Source organism: Macaca mulatta, chromosome Y (assembly GCF_049350105.2).
Source record: "Macaca mulatta isolate MMU2019108-1 chromosome Y, T2T-MMU8v2.0, whole genome shotgun sequence".
Lineage (NCBI taxonomy): Eukaryota > Metazoa > Chordata > Mammalia > Primates > Cercopithecidae > Macaca > Macaca mulatta.
In genome coordinates this window covers 9,485,565-9,510,120 of record NC_133427.1, presented here as the reverse complement: position 1 = coordinate 9,510,120, position 24,556 = coordinate 9,485,565, and the positions used below count along the sequence as shown (strand labels likewise).

Below are 24,556 nucleotides of genomic sequence, written 5' to 3'. Positions count from 1 at the left end.
GTATCTGGAATTTATGGTTTTAAATGTATCCTAGCTGTCAAGTCATTAAAACATGACAGTGTTTACAACGAAACCCTCAGTGTTTACAAGGAAACCCTCAAGATTCCCAAGAGGGTTGTCTTCTATGAACTGGTAAATACTTAGTATGGGCAATCTTGAGACAGACACAAGAAACTCTAGGCTGATGAGGACCCTGGAAGTCAGGAAAAGAAGAGGCAAGTGTGAAAGCCACATCCCATCCACCATTAATACATCCCACACTCATTTGGCTGGTGGTATGAAAGCCCTTAAATAGGGAGTTTTCCAGGATGGCCCCAGATTGCACTCCAAATGTTCGTTGTAGTACTTCTGCCTGAAAACCGAGCCATGGTGTGAACTGCTTGTCCATTAATAGAAAGTGGGGATGCAGTTGAAAGCACCTTTTGTGTCATCTGTCTTCACTCTTTTAGGAGGTAAATTTGCGGGACCCTATCCACTCAGGTAGAATTATATTCTTCTACCTGAACTTTATGCTGCTCACACTTTCTATCCCAGTGTGAAATCTTTAGACAATGAGGGAGTGTTACTTCACGAAGTGAAGCACCTAGTCTACTGGTAATCAAATTCGAGGAAAATTCAATGGCCTCTGTGGACAGGATTGCTCGTGTTGCTTTTTGGTTTGGCCACAGGACAATGAAACACTGGGAGATATCTGTTCTTTGGTGTGAGTTTCTCCTCTTCTTTCTAGAAGACTAGCTTTTTTTGGACCCTGGCAGCTCTCAGCCAGCCACCCCATTCACTGTGAAATCATGATTCATAGAAAAATAAAGAAGATGCAGCCTCACAGACCAAGCAGAGCTACACAGACAAGTTACCAAAGGGTTTGGAGACTCAGTAAAAAGAAGTGCTGCAGTGTGTTACCCACATTCCTTTAAGCAGAATCCACTTACAGGCACACACACACACACACACACACACAGATACACACACGCACAGAACCTCATATAGATGCAGACATCCGACACTGGAAACACTTTCACAGAAACACAGAGCCTGGCAGCTTCTGAGCTTCTGAGCTGCAGGAAGCCCCACCTGGGAGAGAGTAACTCCTGGGAACAAAGGCCTTCTTTAGATAAAAATCACACTTAGGCAAATTTCAAAAATACCAAGTGCAAAACGTCTAGACAGGCCTGCGGAATGTTCAAATCCTTTTTGGATCCGTAGGGATTTCGCGGTTTATTTCTGGTTCTCTTCTTGATGTTTCATTAGGCTGGTTCACATCTGCCCTCTCCTAGGATCATGAGATAATTCCATAGATCCCACAGAGAAGACAGGCTAGAGTCCACGGCCGACACACCACCAAGGAGGTCTCCTCCACCAAGCCACAGGGACTAGTCGCTAGACAATGGTGGCCTCCAATGAGATGCCAGACTGAGGTCACAACTCATGCCTGGTGCCCTGAGACTAGTGCATGCACATTCGCGAGGCAGGCTTGGGCGTCCAGCTGTCAAAGCTGTCAGACTGCTTAAGCAGAGAAAAATAGTACAGGCAGATACAGACCTGTTATCGAGAGAAAGGCTTCCTGCAAAAACCCCCTGTGAAACCCTAAAATTCTCTACCTCAGCACCTCTTCTAGCCATCTCCGTCATTGGGTTCTACTAGAGGACAAGGCATTTGGGGACTGTGAGGTAGTCGCTGGAATTGGCTCTTCTGACTCCATTTCTGAAAGAGGCTGTGTGCAAGAATCTGGTCCCAGAGCAATTAGAATGTAGTCTGGTGTGTTGTTGAGGGTTCTTTGGGTAATAGAACCATATCTGAGACCAAAGAGGTGGGTGTCAGCAAAGGTGTCAGGGCTCTTGACTTCATTCCCTCTGTTCCTTCTGGGCCTCGCAGGGGCTCACTGGGAAAGGCAGGAACCTCGACAAAGGCAAGCGAATGTGGAGCAGTGTTCTCCACCATGGACTGGCCTCTCAAGGGTGCAGATGAAAATGGCACAGTGTCTCAAAAACCATCTGTGGCAACGACAAACTTGGAAAGGGCATCCAGTAGTGCTGTTGAGCGGTACTGTGAATTTTCCAAGAGAGCAAAGAAAAATCAAAACTTGTCTGAGAGAACAAGCTGCCTTGTGTAGGAGTTAAAGCAACACTCAGTGATTCCTCTCAGAGGCTCCAAAAGCCTCCTGCAAATTGGAAACAACTTCAGCCCCTACAAAGAGACACTATTCACAACCTGGAGGGTAGCCAGCCAACCTAAAGTCTCTTTTGCTCACTGAAATCCCAGGCAGCTAAATAATCTGTGGCAAGAGGCAGTCCCATCCAACAACAGCCCAATCAGAGAGCCCTTCCACAATGAGAAGGCCACATACATGAAAGAAAACAAAGGCTATATTACCAGGGAAAAGCCAGACACGGCTGCCACTTCTCATCCTAGAGGAATCATGCAACTCTCTGATAGAAGTAGAAGAACAAGAGTTTCCTTTTTGGTGACTGTAACAAGAATTTATCATTTTAAAATTGTCAAAGCTGCCCAGTCATTAAAACGTGACAGTGTTTAGAAGGAAACATGCACAACATGGATTCCCATGAGGGTCATTCTCTGTGAACTGGAAAACATTCAGTGTGGAAGTCATTGAGCCAGACTCAGGAAACCCTAGGCTGATAAGGAACATGGAAGTCAGGGGAAGAAGAGGCAAATCAGGAGGCCACATCCCACCCAGCATCAATCCAAACCTCTCCCATTTAACTCCTGGTATGAAAGCCCTCAAATTTGGAGTTTGCCAGGATTGCCCCAATTTGCACTCCAAATGTCCTTGAATGTTGGAGTACTTCCACCTGAACCCTGGGCAATTATGTGGGCTGCTTGTGCAAATAAGAAATGCAGGGAAAAAGTTGGAAGCACTTTCAGAGTGTCACCTCTCCTCATTTTTTTTTTGCAGGTGAGGTTGCAGACTTCGCCCAGACCGCTCCAGATTGTATCTTGATGCTTATATAACCTTATTGCTGCTCACATTCTATGTCCTAAGATTATGGAAGAGTGCCCCCTCATGACGTGAAGAACCTGCTTTGTTGGGAACCAAATTTGAGATAAATTCAAGGAACCATGCAGATAGGACTACTAGTGTCTCTCCCTGGGTTGGTGGCAGGACAATGAAACACTGGGAGATGTCTGTTTGTTGGTGTGGTGTGCTCTCTTTCTGGCGCAAGAGCGTTTTTTTTTTTTTTTTTTTTTTGAGGAGGTGGTGATTTGGATGCCGGCATGTCTCAGCCCGCCTCTGAATTCACTGTGGATTTAAAATCCACAGAAAAATAAAGAACTCAGAACCCCGCAGCCCAAGGGAAGCCATACAGACAGGCCACCAAAAGGTTGGGAGGCTCAAACAAACAAACAAACAAAAAAGAGCCAGAGCACACAATCAGACCTGGTGCCCTGATGTTAGTGCATGTGCATTCCTTTAAGCAGATTCCACTAACCACACACAACACCCACACCCTCCCCAATATACAAACACAATGCCACACACACACACACACAGAGACATCAAACACTCATAAGACACCTATGGGAACACACAACCTGTCAGGTCCTGAGGCTGTGTTGCTTTGCAAGATGCCCCATCTGGGCAAGAGCAACCCCAGGGAGCAGAGGTGGGCTGTACCTAGAAATTACAGTGGAGTAAGTTTCAAAAAGACACACCCCTACAACTTTTAGGCAGGCCTGAAGAATCCCCAGATACTTTTGGATCTTTAGGGATTCCCTGTTTATGCCTGAGGTTGTGTTTGATGTTTCTTCAGGCTGGCTTAGGTCTGCCTTCTCCTAGGATTATGGGACTATCCCATGGATCCTGTAGAGAATACTGAAACAGTCCACTGCTAATGAACCTCCACATAAGTCTCCTAAACCAAGCCACAGGGACTAGTCACTAGGCAATGGTGACATTCACTGGGACTCTAGCCAGAGCACACAATCAGACCTTGTGCCCTGATATTAGCGAATGTGTATTCTTGAGCCAGACTTGGGTACACGGCCTCAGAGCTGTCATCCTGCCTAAGTAGGGGAAAATAGTACAGGCAGAGCCGGCCTGGTATCAGGAAAAAAAAAATGTCTGTGAAAACCCACTGAGGGACCCTAAAATTATCCACCTCAGGGCCCATTTGGGCTGCTTGCATTGTTTTTTCCTGCTGGAGGAGGCATTTTGATATTGTGAGATGGTCACTAGAAACTGCTTTCCTGACTCCATTCCTGAAAGAGGCTGTGTGCAAGAATCTGGTCCCATAGGAATTGGAATATAGACTGGTGTGTTGTTGAGGGTCCTTTGGGTGATAGAATCATACCTAAGACACCAAACCCAGGAGTCAGTGAAACATGGCTGGGGTGTTGACCTCCCTGCTTCCCTTCATCCTGAGCCTCACAGGGGCTACTGGGAAAGGCTGAAACCACAATAAAAGCCAGCCAAAGGTGCAACGGTGTTCTCACATTTTGGACTGGCCTCTCACAGGTGTAGATGAAGTAGAGACAGATTCTCAAATGTTGTCTGGGGTGATGGCAAGCCTGAAAAGCATGTCCAGTAGTGCTGTTGAGGACACTGTGGATTCCCCATCAAAGCAATGAAAAATGAAGGCTTGCCTGAGAGAAAGAGTTACCTTGTGCTGAAGTCCAAACAATATTCAATGATTCCTGTCAGAGAGACCCAAAGTCCTTCATCAACTTGCAAACAACCTCAGCCCCTACAGCGAGACAATGACCCACAACCTGGAGTGCATCCAGCCTACCAGAAGTGCCTTTTGCTCTCTGAAATCCCTGGCAGCTAAGTAATCTGTGACAAAGGCCCCATCCAGCAGCAGTTCAATGAAAGAACCACTGCACAATAAGAATGTGTGCAGATGAAATGAAACAGAGGCTAGATTACCAGGGAAAAGCCAGACTTGGCTGCCTCCTTCTTATCCTACAGAAATCATGCAGTCACTTCTGATAGAAGTGGGAAAACAAGAGTTTCCTTGTTAGCAGCTATAATTGGAATTTACAGTTTTAAGAGTATAAAACCTCCTACTCACTAAAACGTGACAGTGTTTAGAAGGAAACACTCATACAATATATTCTCATGAGAGTCTTTCTCTGTGAACTGGAAATGTTTAGTATGGAAGTTGTTGAGCCAGACCCAGGAAACCTTAGGCCAATGAGGAATATGAAGGTCAGGAAAAGAAGAGGCAAGTGTGGAGGCCCCATCCCCCACAGCATCAATCCATCCCACCCCCATTTAGATCCGGGTTCATGAAGGCCCTCCAATTCAGAGTTTGCCAGGATGGCCCCAATTTGCACTCCAAATGTTTTTTGTACCTTGGGAAACTTTCATCTGAACACCAGCCCATGGTGTGGACTGCCCGTGCAATTGAGGGAATGCGGGGATGGAGTTGAAGCATCTTCTATGTCATGTCTTCATTTTTTTTTACAGGTGAAGTTGCGGTACCCCATCCACCTCTCACCAGATTGTATACTCATCCTTATGTGATCTTATTGTTGCTCATACTCCATGTCCCAGGATGAAATGACAAGATGATGGAGGAGGGCCCCCTCATGATGTGAAGCACCAGCTCAGTTGGGAACCAAATTCGAGGTAAATTCAGAAGGCCCTGCAGACAGGACTGCTAGTGTCTGTCCCTGGGTTGGCCACAGGACAAAGAAACACTAGAAAATATTAATTTTTTTGTGGTGTGTTTCTCTTCTTTCTAGAAGGGTGTATTTTTATTTTATTTTATTTTATTTATTTATTTATTTATTTTGCAGCAGAGGTGATTTGGATGCCAATGGGTTTCAGCACATTTCCCAGTTCCCTGCGGATACATCAGTCAAATAAATAATAATAATAATAATAATAATAATAATAATAATAATAATGATGATAATGAGAATAAAGAATACTAAGCTCTGCAGCCCAAGCAGAGCCACACAGACAGGACACAAAAAAATTGGGAGGCTCAAAAAAAAAAAAGTGCTGAAGTGCCTCAGCCACATACTTTTAAGCAGATTATACATACAGGAACACACACATACACATACACAATGCAACACACACACACGCAGACATCCAACATTCGCAACACTCCCACAGAACCACACACCCCTGTAGCTTCTGAGGCTTCATGGTTTGGCAGGAAGCCCCACCTGGGAAAGAGCAACCCTGGGGAACAGAGGTGGGCTGTACCTAGAAATTATATTGGGGTAAGTTTCAAAAAGCCTCACCCCTATAATGTCTAGGAGGGTCTGAGGAATTCTGCAGATTTTTTTTTGATCCTTAGGGATTATCTGGTTTTAATTTGGGGATGTCCTTAATGTTTCTTCAGGCTGACTCACATCTGCTGTCTCCTAGGATCATGGATCCTAGGAGATTCCGTGGATCCCAAAGATAAGACAGGCAAGATTCTACCACCAATGCACCTCCACAGTGGTCTCCTTCTTTGTCAAGCCTCAGGGAGTTGTAGCTAGGCAATGGTGACATTCATTGTGAGGCTAACCAGAGCTCACAATCAGGTCTGGTGCCCTGAGACTAAAGCATGTACATTTGTGAGACGGGCTCAGACACCTGACTGTCAGATCTGTCAGCCTGCCTAAGCAGACACAAACAGATATAGAACAGGCAGAGCAGCTTAATATCCGGAATAAGACTGCCTACAAAAACCCACTCCAGGACCTTAAAAGTCTCAACCTCAAAAGGCCCAACCTCTTTGGGCCATCTGCATGGTCGGGTCACTCAAGATGAGGAAGCATTCTGAAATTGTGCGGTGGTCTTGTGCCTTGTGCTGGAGTGCCAGCAATGTTCAATGATTCCTGTCAGAGGACCCAAAAGCCTCATGCAAAGTGCTAACAGTCTCAGGCCCCACAACGACACAACAACCCACAACCTGGATCACATCCAGCCTGCCCAAAGTCCCTTTTACTCTCTGAAATCACTTGCAGCTAAATAATGTGCAGTGAGAGACAGTCCCATCCAGCAACATCTCAATAAGGAGCCCCTCCAAAATGAGAAGGCCATGTAGATGTAATGAAATGTAAGCTAGATTGCCAAGCAAAAGCCAGACATGGTTGCCTGATTCTCATCCTACAAGAATCATACAGGTGTCCTATTAAAGTGAAAGAACAGTTTCCTTGTTGTTGGAAGTAATGAGAATTTTCTGTTTTAAAAGTATCAAACTCCCCAGTCATTAAAACATGACAATTTAGAAGGAAGCACTCACTCAGTGAATTCCCATGAGGGTCATTCCAGGTGAGCTGGGAAAGGTTTAGTGTGGAGGTCTTCGAGGCCAGCCTCGAAGGCTGAGGAGGAACATCCAAGTCAGAAGGAGAGGGGAGTCTGGAGGCCACATCTCACCCAGCATCAATCCATTCCATTCCCGTTTGGCTTTGGGTATGAAAGCCCTCAAATTGGGAGTTTGCTAGGATGGCCCCAATTTGCAATCCAAATATTGCTTGCAAGTTGGGGTACTTTCATCTGAACAATGAGACATGGTGTGGACTGCTTGTGCAATTAAGGGAATGTGGGGATGGAGTTGGAAGCATCATCTATGTCATCCATATTTATTTTTTTGCGGGGGAAGTTGCAACCCACACCCACCTTTCACCAGCTTGTATTCTGACAATTATCTGACTTTGTTGCTGCTCATACTGTATGTCACAGGATGAAATCCAAAGATGATGGAGAAGTGCCCTCTCAGGACATAAAGCACCTGCTTAGCTGGGAACCGAATTTGAGCTAAATTCAAGGGGTCCTGCAGACAAGACTGCTGGTGTCTCTCTCCCTGAGTTGGCTGTAGGACAATAAAACAGTTATAAAGCAGTTGGAGATGTCTGCTTTTTGGTATTGTGTGCTCCTCTTTTTTCTAGAAGAGTGCTTTTTTTTTTTTTTTCTTTTTTTGCAGGGCAAGGTGATTTAGATGCTGGTATGTCTCGGTATGTCTCCCAGTTCACTGAGATGTCATGATCTGTAGAATATTAAAGAACACTAAGGTCTGCAGCCCAAGCAGAGCCACATAGACAGGCCAACAAAAGGTGTGTTAACTATAATCTTATAAGCAGACTCCACTTACAGGAACACAAACACACACACAATGGAATACACACATGTAGATGTCCAACACTCCAACATTCCTTTAAGCTGACTCCACTCACAGTGCACACCCCCCATACACAATAACACACAATGTTACACATACATACAGACATCCAACACTCACAACACTTCCACCAAAACACACACCCTGGCAACTCCTGAGGCTCCATGTTTCTGCAGAAAGCTGCATCTGGAAGAGGGCAACCCTGGGAAAAATAGGGGGACTGTACCTAGAAATCACAATGGGTCAAGTTTCAAAAAGAGTCACCCCTAAAATGTCTAGGCAGACTTCAGGAATCCTGCAAGTTTTTGGATCTTTAGGGATTCCCTGGTTTATACCTGGGGATGTGCTTGATGTCTATTTAGGCTGGGTCACATCTGCCCTCTTCTAGGATCATGGTACTAACTGGTGGATCCCACAGATAAGACAGGTGAGATTCCACGGCTGACGTACCTCCACAGGAGTCTCCTTCTTTGCCAAGCTGCAGGGACTTGTTGCTAGGCAACAGTGACATATATTGCGAGACCAGTCAGAGTTCACAATCAGGCCTGGTGCCTGAAGACTAGTACATGCACATTTGTGAGGCAGGTTTGGGCACACACAATACCCAAAAAAATAAAAATAAAAATAAATAAATAAATAAAAAGAGGTATTGAAGTGCATTAGCCACATTCTTATAAGCAGACTCCACTTACAGGAGCACACACACACACACACACACACACGCACACACAATGCAACATACACACACAGACATACAACACTCCAGCATTCCTTTTAAGCTCTGTCAGAGCTGTCAGCCTGCCTAAGCATAGAAATATAGAACAGGCAGAGCCAGCCTGGTATTGGGAAAAAGGCTGCCTGCAAAAACCCACTGCAGGACCTTTAGACATCAGGGTGCCTTTGGGCCATCTCCTTTGTTGGGACATGTGGGAGGGGGAGGCGTTTCCAGATGGTGAGGTGGTCGCTGGAAACTTCTCTTCTGACTCCATTGTTGAAAGAGGCTGTGTGCAAGAATGCAGCCCCACGAAGATTGGAGGAAAATAATCTGGTGTGTTTTTGAGGGTTCTTTGGGTGATGGAATCATACCTGAGATCCCAGAGGTGAGTGTCAGTGAAAGAGGGCTGGACACTTTATCTCACTGCCTTTCTTCATTGTGGGTTCTCTGGAAAAGGCAGGAAACACAACAAAGAAAAGTCCAAAATAGAGCAGGATTCTCACTCCTTGAACTGGCCTCTTATGGGTGCAGATGAGGTTAGTGTCTCAGAGGCTGTCTGTGGCGATTGCAAACCTGAAAAGTTGTCCAGTAGTGCTGCTGAGGGGAACTCTGGATTCCTCATGAAAGTAAAGAAACATCAAGGCTCACTTGAGAGAATGAGCTGCCTTGTGCTGCAGTCTCAGCAGTGTTCAATGATTCCTGTCAGAGAACCCAAATATCTCATGCAAAGTGCAAATAGTCGCAGGTCCCACAAGGAGACAACCACCCACAACCTGGATCACAGCTAGCCTACCAGATGTCCCTTTTGCTTTCTGAAATCACTTGCAACTTAATGATCAGCTGCAAGAAGCAGTCCCATCCAGCAACATGCCCATAAAGAGCCCCTCCAAAATGAGAAGGTCGTACAGATGAAATGAAACAGAGGCTAGATTACCAGGCAAAAGCCAGACATGGCTGCCTGATTCTCATGCTACAGTAATCATGCAGGCCTCCAATAAAAGTGAAAGAACAAGAATTTCCTTGTTGTTGGCTGTAACAGGAATTTTCAGTTTTAAAAGTGTCAAACTGCCCAGTCGTTAAAACGTGAGAGTTTAGAAGGAAGCACTCATGCAATGGATTCCCATGAGGGTCGCTCCCTGTGAACTGGGAAAGGTTTAGTGTGAAGGTCTTTGAGGCCGACCAGGAATCCCTAAGCCAAGGAGAAATATGGAAGTCAGGAGAAGTGGAGGAGAGTCTGGAGGCCACATCCCACCCAGCATCAATTCATTCCACTCCCATTTGTCTTTGGGTATGGAAGTACTCAAATGGGGAGTTTGCGAGCATGGCCCCAATTTGCAATCCAAATATTCATTGCAAGTTAGAGTACTTTCACCTGAACACCGTGACATGGTGTGGACTGCTTGTGCAATTAATCAAATGTGGGGATGAAGCTGGAAGCACCCTCCGTGTCATCTATCTTTTTCTTTTTTTTGCAGGTAAAGTAGCTATCCACTCATGCAATGGATTCCGTTGAGGGTCATCTTCTGTGAACCGGAAGCATGGAAGACATTGACCCAGATCCAGGAAACCCTAGGTCGATGAGGAACATGGAAGACAAGAAAAGAAGGGGCAAGTGTGAAGGCCCCACATCCCACCTTGCATCTATCGATCTCATCCCCAGCTTGAGCCAAATATGAAAGCCCTCAAATCAAGAGTTTGCCAGGATGTCCCCAGTTTGCACATCAAATGTTCCCTGGATATTGCTGTACCCCCACCTGAACACTGAGCCATGGTGAGGACTGCTTGTGCTATTAAGGAAATGTGGGGATGATGTTGGAAGCACTTACTGTGTCATCTGTCTTCACATTTTTTGCAGGTGAAGGTGTGGTACCCCACTCACTGTCTCCCCCGCCAATTTCACCCTCACCCCTATCTGACCTTATTGCTGCTCATACTCTCTGTCTCTGAATGAAATCCCAAGACAATCTAGGAATGCATTCTCATGACTAGAAGCACCTGCTCAGCTAGGAACTGAATTCAAACTAAATTCAAGGGGCCCTGTGGACAGGACTTCCGGTGTTTCTCCCTGGGATGGCCAAGGACAATGAAATACGGGTGGATGTCTTTTCTTGGGGTGGTGTGCTCCTTTTCTTTCTAGAACAGTGACTTTTTCTTTTGCAGGCAGAGATGATATCAGAGTCAACTTCGATGTATCAGAGTCAACCTCCCAATTCTCCATGGATTCATGATCCAGAGGAAAATAGAAAACACAGAGACCTGCAGCCCAAGCAGAGCCACACAGACAGACCATCTAAAGGTTGGGAGACTCAAACAAAAAAAAAGAAAGAAAGAAAGAAAGAAAAGAAAAGAAAAAGAAAAAGAAAAAGAAAAGAACAAAAGAGTGCTACAGTGCATTAGCCACATTTTTTAAAGCATACTCAATTTCCCAGCCTGCACACACACAAATACACACACACACAAACCACACAATGCCAAAAAGCCACACCCATATGCAGACATGCAAGATTCACAACACTTTCACAGATCCCCACAGCCCTTCAGGAAGCCTTACCTGGGAGAGAGTAATTCTGGGAAACACAGGCGGGCTGTACCTAGAAATCACAGTGGGGTAAGTTTCAGAAAGACTCAACTCTACAATGTCTAGACAGGTCTGAGGCATCCTACGATCTTTTTGTAAACTTAGGAATTTTGTGGTTCATTCCTAGGGATCAGCTTGATGTGTCTTTCGGCTGGCTCATGTCTTCTCTCTCCTAGGATAATGAGACTATCCCACGGATCCCACAGAAAAGAGACGAGAGTCCACCACCAATGCACCTTCATGGAGGTCTCCTTCTCAGCCAAGCCTCAGGGATTTGTTGAAAGGAAATGACGCCATTCACTGTGATGCTAGCCAGAGCTCACAGCTCAGCCTAATACCCTGAGACTAGAGCATGAGCATTAGTATGTGGGCTCAGTTCCTGGCAGTCAGAGCTATCAGTTTGCATAAGTAGATAAAAATGGTACAGGCAGGGCCGGCCTGGTATTGGGAAAAATTGCTGCATGCAATAACCTACTGCAGAACCCTGAAAGTCTTGAACTTAAGGCCTCTTTGGGTCATTCTTGTGGTTGGGTCTCACTGGAGGAGAAGGTGTTTCAAGGCTATGGAAAGGTCATTGGGAACTGCTCTTCTGACTCCATTCCCAAAAGAGGCTATGTACAAGAATCGGTTCCCATGGGAACTGGAATGTTGTCTGGTGAGTTGTGGAGGGTTCTATGGGTGTCAGAATCATACCTGTGACCACAGAAGTGGGTGTCAGGGAAAGATGGCTGGTTCCTTAACCTCACTGTGTCTCTTCATCCCTGGGTCTCATAGGAGTTCTATGGGAAAGGCAGGAAATAGGATAAAGTCATGTCCAAGGTAGAGTTGTGTTCTCACACCTTGAACTGGCCTCTCATGGGTGCAGATGAAGATGAGACAGTGTCTCAGAGTTCTTCTGTTTATTATTGCAATCCTGAAAAGGGTGTCAGGTAGTGCTGTTGAAGGACACAATGGACCACATGAAAGTAAAGAAAAATCAAGGCTTAAGTGAGAGAACCAGCTGCCTGGTTCTGGAGTCCAAGCAACATTAGAAGATTCCTGTCAGGGGATGCAAAAGCCCCCTACAATGTGCAAATATCCTCAGCCCCCACAACAAAACCATGACTCAAAACCTATAGTGCAGCAAGCCTACCCAAAGTCCATTTTGCTCCCTGAAATACCTGGCAGTGAATAGACATGAGGCAAGAGTTAGCCCCATCCAGCAACAGCCCAATAAAAGAGCCCTTCTCAATGCAAAAAGACAAGAAGATAAAGTGAAACAAAGCCTAGATTCCCAAAGCCAGATGTGGCTGCCTGCTTCTCATCCTACAGGCATCAGGAAGTCCTCTGATAAAACCTGGATAACAAGAATTTCCTTGTTGGTGACTATAAAAGAAACTTATGGTTTTAAAAGTATAAAAACTGTCCAGTTATTAAAAGTTGCCAGAGTTGAGAAGGAAACACTCACACAATGGATTCCCATGAGGGTAATCTTCAGTGACTTGGGAAACGTTTAGCATGGAAGACACTGAGCCAGGACCAGGAAATCCTAGGCCTATGAGGAACATGGAAGCCAAGAAAGGAAGAGGCAAGTGTGGAGGCCACATCCCACCCATCATATATCCATTCCACTCCCATTTGGCTCTGGGTATGAAAGCCCTCAAATCAGGAGTTTGCCAGGATGGCCCCAATTTGTAATCCAAATGTTCCTTACAAATTGGAGTACTCCCACATGAAAAATGGACCATGGTTTGGACTGCTTGTGCAATTAAGGGAATGTAGAGATGGAGTTGGAAACACCTGCTGTGTCATTGGTCTTCATGTTTTCTGCAGGTGAAGTTGAGGCACCATATCCACACCTCACCAGATTGTATCATCACCTCTATCTGAGCTTATTGCTGCTCACACAGTATGTCCCAGGATGAAATTCCAATACCATGGAGGAGTGCTCCCTCACAATGTGAAACACCTGCTCAGCTGGGAATCGAATTCAAGGTAAATTCAAGGGGCCATGCACAGAGGGTCACTGATGTTTCTCCTTGGGCTGTTTCCAGGACAATGAAACACTAGGAGATGTCTGATTTTTGGTAGGGTGTGTTCCTCTTCTTTCTAGAAGAGTGACTTTTTCTGGCAGGGACAGATGATTTGAATGCCTATGGATCTCAGCCCACCACCCAATTCACTGAGAATTCATGATCCACAGAAAAATAAAAATCACGGAGCCCAGCAGCCCAAGCAAAGCCACACAGACAGGCCATCAAAAGGTTGGGACACTGAAAAAGAAAGAAGCACTGAAATGCATTAGCCACATTCCTTTAAACAGACTTCACTTGCAGGTACACACACATACACACACACACAAAGACACAATGTCACACACTCAGACATCCAACACTTGCAACAACCACATAGAAACACATCCCAGGCATCCTGGGGCTTCATGGTTCTCCAGGAAGACACACCTGGGAGAGAACAACCCCAGGGAACACAGGCACACTGTGCCTAAAAATCACAGTGGGGCAAATTTCAAAAATACTCACCCCTACAACATCTAAGCAGGACTCAGGAATCCTGCAGATACATTTAGATCCTTACGGATTTCGTGGTTTATTCCTGGGGTGGTGTTTGATGTTTCTTTAGGCTGGTTTATGTCTGCTCTTTCCTAGGATCATGGGAGTATCCCATGGATCCCACAGAGAAGACAGGCAAGAGTCCATCACCAATGCACCTCCATTGAGGTCTACTTCTCTTCCAACCCACAAGGACATGTTGCTAGGCAATGGTGATGTTCATTGTGATGCTAGCCAGAGCTCACAATCAGTCCTGGTGTTCTGAGACTAGCTTATGCACATTCATGAGACAGGCTTTGACACACAGCTATCAGAGCTGTCAGCCTGCCTAAGCGGAAGAAAATGGTACAGGCACAGCCAGCTTGGTATTTTTTTAAAAAAGGATGCCTGCAGTAACCTACTGTGGGACCACAAAATTCTTTACCTCCAGGCCGCTTAGAGCAGTCACCATGGTTGGGTCCTGTTGGAGGAAGAGAGGTTTCAAGACTGTCAGGTTGTTGCCAAAAACTGCTCTTGTGACTCCATTCTCAAAAGAGGCTGTGTACCTCTTCCATGGGGATTAGAATATAGTCTAATGTGTTGTTGAGGATTCTTCAGGTGACAGAATCATAACTGAGACTCCAGCGGTAGAGACAGTGAAAGATGGCCTGATCCTTGACCTCACTATCTCCCTTTATTCTGGGCATCACAAGGACTCTCTAGGAAAGGCAGGAACCATGACAAAGGCAAGTGCAAGGTGGAGCAGCGTTTTCACCTTGACTGTACTCTCACAAGTGTAGGTGAAGTTGATACAGTGTCTTAAAGGATATGTGCAGTGATGGCAAGGCAGAAAAAGGGGTCCAGTGGTACTGTTGAGGGGCACTGTGGATTCCCTATGAAAGTAAAGAAAAATTGAGGCTCACCTGGAAGAACGACTGCCTTGTGCTGGAGTCCAAGCAATGTCCAATGATTTCTGTCAGAGGACCCAAAAGCCTTTTGCAAAGTGAAAAAAACCTCAGCCCCAAAAATGAGACAATGATCCAAAATCTGGAGTCCAGCCTGCCTACCTGAAGTCCCTTTGCTCTGTGAAATCCTTGGAAGCAAAATAATCTGTGGCGACAGGCAGTTCCACCCAGCAACAGCCCAGTGAATTTGCCCCTCCACAACGAGAGGACCATGCAGATGAAATGATACAGTGGCTAGATGACCAGGCATAAGCCAGACACTTATTCCTGTTTCTCATCCTGCAAGTATCATGCAGCCATCAGATAGAAGTGGGAGGATAAGTGTTTCCTTGCTGGAGACTGTAATGAAAATTTACAATTTTTAAAGTATCAAAGCTGCCCAATCATCAAAACATGACAGTGTTTCGAAGCAGACACTCTCACAGTGGATTCCCATGAGCATCGTTCTCCCTGAACTGGGAAACATTTATTGTGAAAATCTCTGAGCCAGACCCAGGAAACCCTAGGCCAATGAGGAATATGGAATTCAGGAAAAGAAGAGGCAAGTCTGGAGGCAGCATCCCATCCAGCATCAACCCATTCCACTCCCATTTGGCTTCCGATATGAAAGCCACCAAATTGGGAGTTTGCCAGGATGGCCCCAATTTGCACTACAAATGTTCTTTACAAGTTGAAGTACTCCCACCTGAACACTGGGACATAGTGTGAACTGCTTGTGCAATTAAGGAAATGAGGGGATGGAGGAGGAAGCACATTCTGTGTCATCATTTTGTTTTTGTATGTGAAGTTGAAGGACACCATCCACTCCTCGCCAGATTTTATCCTCATTCTTATCTGACCTTATTGGTGCTCACACTCTGTGTCCCAGGATGAAAGTACCAAGATGGTAGATGATTGACCCTTATGACGTGAAGCACCCGCTTGGCGGGGAATTGAAATCGAGGTAAATTAAAGGGGCCCTGAGGACAGGACTGCTAGTGTCTTCTCCAGGGTTTTCCGCAGGACAGTGAAACGCTGGGAATTATTTATTTATTTATTTTGGTGTGGTGTGCTCCTCTTCTTTCTATAAGACTGTCTTTTTTTTTTTTTTTTTTTTTTTTTTTGCAGATGGAGGTGATTTTGACACCGGCGGGTCTCAGCCCTCCTCCCGATTCACTGCAGATTCATGATTCACATAAAAAGAAATAACATGGAGCTTCACAGTTCAAGCAGAACCACACAGACAGGCAATCAAAAGTTTGGGAGACTCAAAAAAAAAAGAAAGAAAAGAGAAGAAAAAAAAGCATTGCAGTGAGTTAGGCACATTCCTTTAAGCAGAATACACTTTCAGAATACACGTTCAGGCACACACACACAAACAAACACACAATGCCACACACACTCGCGAACATCTAACACTCGCGGACATCTAACACTCGCAACACTCCCACAGAAACACAAAGCCTGGCACCACCTGAGGCTGCGTGGTTAAACAGGAAGCCCCATCTCAGGGATAGCAACCCCAGGGATCTCAGGCGGGCTGTGCCTGGATATCACAGTGGAGCACGTTTCAAAAAGACTCACCCCTACAATATCTAGGCAGGCCCGAAGAATCCTGCCCGTGATTTGAAATCCTAAGGGATTTAGCTTGAGGTTTCTTCAGGCTAGTTCACAGCTCCCCTCTCCTAGGATCATGCAACTATGCTGTGGATACCACACAGAAGTCAGGTGAGAGCCCATGGCCGACGCACCTCCACAAAGGTCTCCTTCTCCGCCAAGCCGCAGGAATTTGCCTTTAGGCACAGTGACATTCATTGTGAAGCTAGCCAGAGTTCACAGTCAGGCCTGGTGCCCTGAGACTAGCGCATGCGCATTCATGAGCAGGCTCCGGCGCTGTGCTGTCAGAGCAGACAGCCTGCCTAAGCAGAGAAAAAAATGATACAGGCAGAGCCGGCCTCGTATTGAGAAAAAGGCTGTTGTGAAAACCCACTACGGGTATATCCCCAGTAATGGGATGGCTGGGTCATATGGTACATCTAGTTCTAGATCCTTGAGGAATCACCATACTGTTTTCCATAATGGTTGAATCAACCCAAATGTCCATCAGTGACAGACTGGATTAAGAAAATGTGGCACATATACACCATGGAGTACTATGCAGCCATAAAAAAAGATGAGTTTGTGTCCTTGGTAGGGACATGGATGCAGCTGGAAACCATCATTCTTAGCAAACTATCACAGGAACAGAAAACCACTCATAGGTGGGAACTGAACAATGAGATCACTTGGACTCGGGAAGGGGAACATCATACACCGGGGCCTATCATGGGGAGGGGGGAGGGGGGAGGGATTGCATTGGGAGTTATACCTGATGTAAATGACGAGTTGATGGGGGCAGCACACCAACATGGCACAAGTATACATATGTAACAAACCTGCACATTATGCACATGTACCCTACAACTTAAAGTATAATAATAATAAATAAATAAATAAATAAAACCCACTACGAAACTGTACAGGTCTCCACCTCAGGGCCCCTTCAGGCAGTCTCTGTGGTTGGGTCTCGCTGGAGGAGGAGGCATTTCCAGATCGTACGGCGGTCACTGAAATCGGCTCTTCTGACCCCATTCCTGAAAGAGACTATGTGCAAGAATAGTGTCCCATGGGGATTGGAATATTGTTTGGCATGTTGTTGAGGGTTCTTTTGGTGATAAAATCATACCTAAGACCCCAGAGGTGGGTGCCAGCAAAAGATTGTTGGGCTCTTGACCTCACTGCCTCCCTTCATCCGTGGCTTCACAGGGGCTCTCTGGGAAAGGAAAGAATCACGACAAGGAAACGTCCAAGGTGGATAAGTGTTCTCACACCTCAGACTGGCCTCTCAGGTGTGTAGATGAGGATGAGACAGTGCGTCAGAGGCTGACTGTGGTGATGGCAAGCCTCAAAATGTGTCCAGTAGTACTGTTGAGGGGCAGTGTGGATTCCGCATGAAAACAAAGAAAAATCAAGGCTCACCTGAGACAACAAGCTGCCTTTGGCTGCAGTTTAAGCAATGTTCAATGATACCTGTCAGAGGACCCAAAAGCTTCTTACAAAGTGCAAATAACCTTAGCTCCCACAATAAGACAACCACCCAAAATCTGGAGCGCAGACACACTACCCAAAGTTTCTTTTGCTCATTGAAATGCCTTGCAGCTAAATAATCTGTGGAAGGGGCAGTCCCATCTAGCAACAACTGAATGAATGAGGCCCTCCACAATGAGAAGGCCATTAAAATGAATTGAAGTGGTTCCTAGATTACCAGGCAAAAGCCAGACATGGTTGCCTGCTTCTCATTCTACAGGATGTGTGTAGCCCTCCAATGGAAGTCGAAGAAGAAGGATTTTTGTTTTGTTTTGTTTTGTTTTTTTTTTTTTTTTTTTTTTTTGTAGGTGGCTGAAATGGGAATATACAATTTTAAAAGAACCAAGACTGTAATGTCATTAACACATGAGAGTGTTTGGAAAAAGGCACTTGGCAACGGATTCACTTGAGGATCATTCTCCATGAACTGAAATAGGATTAGTGTAGAAGTCATTGAGCCAGAACCAGGAAGCCCTGTGCTGACAAGAAACATAAAATTCAGGAAAAAAAGAGGCAAGTGTGGAGGCCACATCCCACCCAGCATTAGTCCATTCCACTCCCATTTGGCACTACATATGAAAGCCCTCGAATCAAGAGTTTGCCAGGATGGCCTCTATTTGCACTCCAAATGTTCCTTACACGTTGGAGTACTCCCACCTGAACACTGGGTCATGGTGTGGACAGCTTGTGCAATTAAGGGAATGCAGAGATGTAGTTGGAAGCACCTTCTGTGTCATGTTTCTTCACTTTTTTTTTTTTTGCAGGTGAAGTTGTGGGACCACATCCACACCTCACCGGATGTATTCTCACCCCTATCTGACCTCACTGCTGCTCACACAGTATGTCCCAATATGAAACTCCAATACCATGGAGGAGTGCTCCCTCATGACAAGAAGCACCTGCTTGGCTTGGAACTGTATTTGATGTAAATTAAAGGAACCCTGCAGAGAGGACTTACAGTGTCTTTCCCTGAGTTGGCCACAGGACAATAAAACAGTATGAGATGTGTTTTTTTTTGTTTGTTTGTTTTTGTTTTTGTTTTTGTTTTTTTTTTTTGTGGTGTGCTGTGCTCCTCTTCTTTCATTAAGGGGGCTTTTGTTTTTTTTTCTCAGTGGGAGGTGATTTGGAGGCCAGTGGGTCTCAACCTACTTTCCAATTCACTGCAGATCATGATCTACAGAAAAATAAAGAACAAGGAGCTCTGCAGCCCACATCACTTACAGGCACACACACAATAGCTCATGCACACACCCAAGCAAACACAATGCCACACACACACGCAGACTTCCAACACTCACAACACTCCACAAAAACACACAGCCCAGCAACAACTGAGGCTTCATGTTTCTGCAGAAAGCCCCACCTAGGAGAAGGAAACCCTGCGGAAAACAGGCAGGCTGTACCTAGAAATCACAGTGGGACACATTTCGAAAACACTCACCCCTGCAACATCCAGGCAGGCTTGAGGAATCCTGCAGATTTTTTTGATTCCTTAGCTATTTCATGGTACATTCCTGGGGCTGTTCTTGAGGTTTCTCCAGGTTGGCTCATGTCTGCCTTCTCCTAGGGTCATGGGACTATCTTGTGAATTCCATACAGAAGATAGGCTAGAGTCCATAACCGATGCACCTCCATGGAAGTCTCCTCCACCAAGCCACAGGGACTTGTTACTAGGCAACAGTGACATTCATTTTGAAGCTAGCCAGAGCTCACAATCAGGTCTGGTGCCTGAAACTAGTGCTTGCACATTCATGAGGCAGGTTCTTGTAACTGGCAGTCAGAACAGTCAGCCTGCCTAAGTAGAAGAAAATGGTATAGGCAGAGTCCGCCTGGCATCTGGAAAAAGGCTGCTGCAAAAACCCTCTGAAGGACCCTCACAAGATTGAACTCACAACCCTTCAGGTGGTCTACTTGTCAAGTCCCACTGGAAGAGGAGGCGTTCCAAAACTGTAAGGTGGTTGCTGGAAACTGTTATTCTTACTTCATTCCTGAAAGAAACTGTGTGCAAGAATCAGGTCCCATGGGGATTGGGAAATTGTCTGGTGTGTTGTTGAGTGTCCTTTGGGTGATAGTATCAACCTGAGACCACAGACGTGGGTGTCAGTGAAACATGGATGGGCTCTTGACCTCACTGCCTTTCTTTTTCCTGGGCCTTTGCAAGGGCTCTCTGGGAAATACAGAAAACATGACAAAGGCAAGTCTAAGGTAGAGCAGTATTCTCACACCTCGGCACAGCCTCTCACAGGTGCAAATGAGGTTGAGACAGTGTCTCGGGGTCGTTTGTGGTGATGGCAAGCCTGAAAATTCATGCAATAGTGCTGTTGAGGGGTACTGTGGATTGCCCATGAAAGCAAAGAAAAATCAAGGCTTGCCTGAGATAACAGGCTGCCTTGTACTGGAGTCCAAGCAATATTCAATGATCCCTGTCAGAATACCCAAAAGCTTCCTGCAAAGTGCAAATAACCTTGGCCCCCACAATGAGACAACGACCCAAAATCTGGAGTGCAAGTAGTCTAACTTAAGTCTTTTTTTTTCACTGAAAGCCCTGGCAGCTAAATAATCTGTGGCAAGAGGCAGTCACATCCAGCAACAGCCCAATGAAAGGTTCCCTCCACAATGAGAATGCATTGCAGCTGAAATGAAGCTGAGGCTAGATTAGCAGGCAAAAGCCAGACAGGGCTGCCTGCTTCTTATCCTATAGGATTCATGCAGCCTTCCAATAGAAGTGGGAGAGCAAGTGTTTTTTTGTAGGTGGTTATAACGGGAATATACAGTTTTAAAACTATCAAAGCTGTTTTGTCATTAAAACGTAACAATGTTTAGAAAAAAGCACTCATGCAATGGATTCCCACGAGGATCATTCTTCATGAACTAGGATACGATTAATGTGGAAGTTGTGCCAGAACCAGAAAGCCCTACGCTGATAAGGAACATAAACGTCAGGAAAAAAAGAGGCAAGTGTGGAGATCACATCCCACAAAGCATTAATCCATTCCCGTCCCACCTGGCTCTGCGTATGAAAACACTCAAATTGTGAGTTTGCCAGTATGGCCTCTATTTGCACTCCAAATGTTCCTTGCATGTTGGAGTAATCCCACCTGAACATCCAGTCATTGTGTGGACTGCTTGGGCAATTAAGGGAATGCAGTTGGAAGTACATTCTGTGTCATCTTTCTTGATTTTCTTTGCAGGTGAAATTGTGGGAAGACATCCATCCCTCACCAGGTTGTGTCCTTACCCCAGTCTGACCTTATTGCTGTTCACGGTCTGTCTCGGGATGAAATCTCAACAATGGAGGAGTGTTCCCTCACTTTGAGAACTATATTCTCATCTGGAAACCAAATTCGGGGTAAATTCAAGCGGTCCTACAAATAGGACTGCTATTGTCTCTCCCTGGGTTGACCACAGAACAACAAAACATAATGAGATGTCTGTTTTTTTTGGTGTTGTGTGCTTTTTTCTTCCCTGAAGATTGACTTTTTTTTCCCCCCCAGGGGGAGATTATTTAGACACTGACAGGTCTCAGCCCATCTCTGAATTCACTGTGGATTCATGATCCACAGAAAAATAAACAACAAGGAGTCCCACAGTGCAAGTGGAGCCACATCGGCCACCAAAAGTTTGGGAGACTCAGGAAAAAAAAGAAGTACTGAATTGCATAAGCCACATTCCTTTAAGCAGGCTCCACTTACAGACACACCTATACACAAACATACACAAATTCACAATGCCCCGTAGACACAGACATCCATCTGTCACTACACTCCCACAGAAACACACAGTCTGGCAGCAACTGAGGCTGCATGGTTCTGCAGGAAGTGACACCTGGGAGAAAGCAACCCTTGAGAACACAGGAGGGCTGTACCTAGAAATCACAGTGGGGCAAATTTCAGAGACTCACCTGAACAAGTTCTAAGCTGACCTGAGGAATCCTGTAGGTCTTTTTGGATCCTTAGGAATTTTGTGTGTTATTCTTTGGTCTCTGCTTAACATTTCTTCAGGCTGGCTCACATCTGCCTTCTTTTAGGATTATAGAATGTATTCCACAGAGAAGACAGGTGAGATTCCACCATCTATGCAACTCCACGGAGGTTTCCTTCTCTGCCAAGCCATAGGAAATTTTCACTAGCCAACAGTGACATTCATTTTGATGCTAGCCAGAGCTCGCAATCAGGCCTGGTGTACTGAGACAAGGACATGCACATTTGTGAGACAGTCTCTGGCGACAGGCTGTCAGAGCTGTCAGTCTGCCTAAGCAGAGGAAAATGGTACAGGCAGAGGCAGCCTGATATCAGGAAAAATCTGCCTTCGAAAACCCACTATGATACCCTAAAAGTCTCCACCTCAGGGTCCCATTGGGTCATCTCCATGGTCGGGCACTGCTTGAGAAAGGTGTTTCGAGATGGTGACGTGGTTGCTGAAAACTGATTTTCTGTTTCCATCCCCGAAAGAGGCTGTGTGAAAGAATCAGGTCCCATGGAAATTGGAATGGAGTCTGATGTATTGTTGAGGGTTCTTTGGGTAACAGAAACATATCTGACACCCCAGAGGTCAGTGTCAGCAAAAGATAGCCAGGATCTTGGACCTCTCTGCCTCCCTTCATTCTGGGCCTTGCAGGGGCTCTCTGGGAAAGTCAGGAAGCATGACAAAGAAAATCAAAGGTGGATTCATGTTCTCACACCTCGAATTGGCCTCTCATGGGTAGAGGTTAGTTTGAGACAGTGTCTTAGGGGACGTCTGTGGTGATGGCAAGCCTGAAAATGTTTAGCAGTGCTTTTGAGGGACACTGTGGGTTCCCCATGAAAGTAAAATAAATAAATAAATAAATAAACAAACAAATAAATAAATAAAGGCTGTCTGAGAGAAAGAAAGAGCTGCCTTTTGCTGGAGACTAAGCAATATTCAATGATTCCTGTTGGAGGATCCAAGACCCTCCTGCAAAGTGCAAACAACCTCAGCTCCCACAAAGAGAAAATGACCTACAACCTGCAGCTCACCCAGCCTACCCGAGGTCCCTTTTCCTCTCTGAAATCCCTGGCAATGAAATAATCTTTGGTGATAGGCAATGCTATCCAGCCACAGTTCAATGAAAGAGCTGCACCACAATGAGAAGTTTGTACAGATGAAATGAAACAGAGGCTAGATTACCAGGCAAAAGCCAGACATGGCTGCCTACTTCTTATCCTACAAGAATCATGAAGCACTCTGATAGAAGTGGGAGAACAAGAGCTTCTTTTTGGTGTAGTAATGGTAATTTACTGTTTTAAAAGTATTAAAGCTGCTCAATCATTAAAGCGTGACAGTGTTGAAAAGGAAACACTCAAGCAATGGATTCCCATGAGGGTTGTTCTCTGTGAACTGGGAAATGATGAGTGTGGAAGTCATTGAGACAGACATAGGAAACCTATCCCTACAAGGAACATGGAATTCAGGAAAAGAACAGGCAAGTGTGGAGTCCAAATCCCACCCAGTATCTCTGCATTCCACTCCCATTTCGCTCTGGGTATGAAAGCTCTCAAATTGATAGTTTGCCACGATGGCCCCAATTCACTCTTCAAATGTTCCTTACATGTTGTAGTGCTCCCACCTTAACACCAGGCAATGATGTGGACTGCTTGTGCAATTAAGGAAATGCAGGGATGGAGTTGGAAGCACATTCTGTGTCATCTGTCTTCATTTTTTTGCAGGTGAATTTGTGGGACCCCATCCACTTCTCATCAGATTGTATCCTCACCCCTATCTGACCTCATTGCTGCTCACACTCTATATCACAGGATGAAATCCTAAGACTATGGAGGAATTCCCCCTCATGACGTGAAGCACCTGCTCAGCTGGGAAATGAATTCCAGGTAAATTCAAGGGGCCCTGCTGACAGGACTGCTAGTGTCTTTTCTTGGGCACAGGACAATGAAACATTGGGAGATGTCTATTTTTTGGTGTGATGTACTCCTCTTCTTTATGGAAAAGTGGCTTTCTTTGCAGGGGGAGGTGATTTGGACACTAGCGGGTCTCAGCCCCCCTCCCAATTCACTGTGAATTTATAATCCACAGAGAAAGAAAGAACATGGAGCCCTGCACCCCAAGCAGAGCCACACAGACTGGCCACCCCAATGTTGGGAGACTCAAAAACAAGAAGCGTTGAAGTGCATTAACCCATATTCCTGTAAACCGAATACACTTACAGGTACACATGAACAAACATACACACAGAAACACAGAAAACCACACTGACAAGTAGACATCCAACATTTGCAACACTCCCACAGAAACACAGTCTGGCAGATTTTGAGTCTGTGTTTTCTGCAGAAAATCCCACCTAGGAAAGCCCAAATGCAGGGGAACACAGGTGGGCTGTATCTAGAAATCACAGTGGGGCAAATTTCAAAAAAATTCTCCCCTACAACGTCTAGGCAGGCCTGACGAATCGTGCAGATCATTCTGCATCCTTAGAGATTTCACTCTTTATTCCTGGGCCTGTGCTTGTCATTTCTTCAGGCTGACTCAAGTCTGCCATCTTCTAGGTTTATGGAACTATCCCATGGATCCCACAGAGAAGACAGGCAAGAGTCCACACCGTCGAC

General features: G+C 45.5%; 2 long non-coding RNA genes and 1 pseudogene across 3 annotated transcripts in view; 2 read left to right on the top strand and 1 right to left on the bottom strand.

Annotated features, from left to right (window-relative positions):
• Window positions 1–7,780, top strand: part of LOC106995415 (uncharacterized) — a 146,831-nt gene extending 139,051 nt beyond the window's left edge. Inside the window, exons 6-7 of the long non-coding RNA XR_013413288.1 lie at window positions 5,429–5,590; window positions 7,649–7,780. This is a non-coding gene — a long non-coding RNA (uncharacterized LOC106995415). The remainder of the gene's footprint in view (window positions 1–5,428; window positions 5,591–7,648) is intronic.
• Window positions 1–24,556, bottom strand: part of LOC106995414 (RNA-binding motif protein, Y chromosome, family 1 member B-like) — a 653,515-nt pseudogene that overhangs the window by 255,704 nt on the left and 373,255 nt on the right. The gene's annotated exons all lie outside the window — the stretch shown is intronic.
• LOC144338884 (uncharacterized) lies at window positions 10,279–17,161 on the top strand. The gene is made up of 3 exons (XR_013413291.1): window positions 10,279–11,095; window positions 11,554–13,351; window positions 15,978–17,161. It is a non-coding gene; the product is annotated as an uncharacterized LOC144338884 (long non-coding RNA).